General features: G+C 39.4%; 1 long non-coding RNA gene across 1 annotated transcript; it reads left to right on the forward strand.

Annotated features, from left to right (window-relative positions):
- LOC121348295 lies at positions 1 to 408 on the forward strand. The gene is made up of 2 exons (XR_005954359.1): positions 1 to 116; positions 198 to 408. It is a non-coding gene; the product is annotated as an uncharacterized LOC121348295 (long non-coding RNA).
- The last annotated feature ends 2,655 nt before the right edge of the window (positions 409 to 3,063 follow it).

Raw genomic sequence — 3,063 nt, forward strand, 5'->3', positions numbered from 1 at the left:
GGGTGGATTTTGGCCTTTTCCAGGCGCCCCCTCCCTGGCCCGCTGCCGCCGCCTCGGCCGGCGCCGCGAGGAAAAAGCCGAACTCGCCGCCCTCGACGCCGCCAACATTTTACCCGGTAAAAACCCCAAAAAAACCCAAAAAAACCCCAAATCCCCCCAAATTCCTCCCGTTTTAACCCCTTCCCTTCCCTCCCCAGCGCGATCCCGACGGAGAAACCCCGAAACGGCCCCAAAATCGCCGCCGAAGTCGCCCCTCCCCCCCCCGGACTGGTCGCGGCTCCGCGGCGTCGTCAGCTCCGACAGCGAGTGACTTTTTGGGGGGAATTCGGGGGGTTTTGGGGTTTTTTTTTTTGCACTCTGTGTTTGCGCTGTAAATTTGCCATGGGAATAAAGGATGTTGTTGTAAAAGTCGCTGTGAAAATGGCCAAAATCGCCCCAAAAATTGCTCAAAAATCAGATTTGAAATCCCACAGATCTTCACAAAAAAAGAAAAAAAAAACACCCCATAATTTGCCAAAAATCCTGAAAATGGCCCCAAAAATCAACCCAAAAAAATCCCTAAAATCAGCCCAAAATTACCCAAAAATGTCCAAAATTACCTCAAAAAACGCCCCAAAAATCACCTTCAAGATCCCCAAAATCACCCCAAAAATCGCTGTAAAAATCCCCAAAATGGCCCCAAAAATCACCCCCCAAAAAATCCCTAAAATCAGGCCAAAATCACCCCCAAAAAATGCCCCAAATTGTAATAAAAATCCCCAAAATCACATAAAATCAGCCCAAAAATCACCCCAAAAATCACCTTCAAGATCCCCAAAATCACCCCAAAAATTGCTGTAAAAATCCCCAAAATGGCCCCAAAAATCACCCCCAAAAAAATCCCTAAAATCAGCTCAAAATCACCCCAAAAAAATGCCCCAAATTGTGATAAAAATCCCCAAAATCACATAAGATAGCCCAAAAATTGCCCCAAAAATCACCCAAAAAATGTCCAAAATTACCCCAAAGATCGTCCCAAAAATATCCTTCAAGATCCCTAAAATCACCCCAAAAATCGCTGTAAAAATCCCCAAAATGGCCCCAAAAATCACCCCCAAAAAAATCCCTAAAATCAGCCTAAAATCACCCCAAAAAAATGCCCCAAATCGTGATAAAAATCCCCAAAATCACATAAAATCAGCCCAAAAAACGCCGCAAAAATCACCCAAAAAATGTGCAAAATTACCCCAAAAATCACCCCAAAAATCACATTCAAGATCCCCAAAAATTGCTGTAAAAATCCCCAAAATGGCCCCAAAAATCGCCCCCAAAAAAATCCCTAAAATCAGCCCAAAATCACCCCAAAAAAATGCCCCAAATCGTGAAAAAATCCCCAAAATCACATAAGATCAGCCCAAAAATTACCCCAAAAATCATCCAAAAAATTTCCAAAATTACCCCAAAAATCGCCCCAAAAATCACCAAAATCACGTAAGATCAGCCCAAAAAACAACCCCAAAAATCACCCAAAAAATGTCCAAAATTACCCCAAAGATCAGCCCAAAAATCACCTTCAAGATCCCCAAAAATCACCCCAAAAATTGCTGTAAAAATCCCCAAAATGGCCCCAAAAATCAACCTCAAAAAACCCCTAAAATCAGCTCAAGATCACCCAAAAAAAAGCACCAAATCATGAAAAAATCCCCAAAATCATGTAAGATCAGCCCAAAAAACGCCCCAAAAATCACCCAAAAAATGTCCAAAATTACCCCAAAGATCGCCCCAAAAATCACCTTCAAGATCCCCAAAAATCACCCCAAAAATTGCTGTAAAAATCCCCAAAATGGCCACAAAAATCAACCCCAAAAAATCCCTAAAATCAGCCCAAAATCACCCCAAAAAAATGCCCCAAATTGTGCTAAAAATCCCCAAAATCACGTAAGATCAGACCAAAAAACGCCCCAAAAATCACCCAAAAATGTCCAAAATTATCCCAAAAATCACCCCAAAAATTGCTGTAAAAATCCCCAAAATGGCCCCAAAAATCACAGTAAAAGTCCCAAAAATTGACCCAAAAATTCACCCCAAAAATCACCGTAAAGATCAGCCGAAATTCACCATAAAAATCCCAAATAATCACTGTAAAAATCTCCAAAATACCAAAAAAAATCCCCAAAATTGCCCCAAAATCCCAAAAAATCACCTTAAAGATCCCCAAAAATCTCCCCAAAATTGCTCCAAAAATCGCTGTAAAAATCCCAAAAACTGACCCAAAATATCACCCCAAAATCACCCAAAAATCATCATAAAATCCTAAAAATCACCCCAAAAATCAACATAAAGATCCCAAAAATCCTCCAAAAATCTCACCTTAAAAATAGTCAGAATCACCCAAAAAATCACCCAAAAATCAATGTAAAAATCCTGAAATTCACCCAAAAATCAACGCAAAAATCCCCAAAATCACCCCAAAAATTGCTGCAATTGACCCAAAAATCACGCCAAAAATTGCCAAAAAAATCACCATAAAATTCCCCAAGATCACTCAAAAATTGCCATGAAATTGCCCCAAAAATTGCCAAAAATCACCCCAAAAATCACCACAAAATCCTCAAAATCAGCCCAAAAATCACCCTAAAAATCCCAAAAGTCACCCACAATTACCCCAAAAATCAACAAAAAAAAAATCCCAAAAATCATCCAAAAAATCAACGTAACAATCCAAAAAATCACCCCAAAATCACCCTAAATATCCCAAAAATCAACGTAAAAATCCCAAAAATCACCCCAAAAATCACCCCAAAAATCAATGCAATAATCCCAAAAATCACCCTAAAGTCACCCTAAAAGTCCCAAAAATCCCCCTAAAAATCCCCAAAATCCCCCAAAAATCATCCTAAAAATCCCAAAAACCACCCTAAAAATCCCAAAAATCAATGTAAAAATCACCCAAAAATCAATGTAAAAAAATCCCAAAAATCACCCTAAAAATTCCAAGTTTCACCCAAAAATCAACATAAAAATCCCAAAAGTCTTCCTAAAAATCCCAAAAATCTTCCTAAAAATCCCAAAAATCACCCTAAA

Source organism: Onychostruthus taczanowskii, unplaced genomic scaffold, assembly GCF_017590055.1.
Source record: "Onychostruthus taczanowskii isolate IOZ18803 unplaced genomic scaffold, ASM1759005v1 scaffold1173, whole genome shotgun sequence".
Taxonomy (NCBI): Eukaryota; Metazoa; Chordata; class Aves; order Passeriformes; family Passeridae; genus Onychostruthus; species Onychostruthus taczanowskii.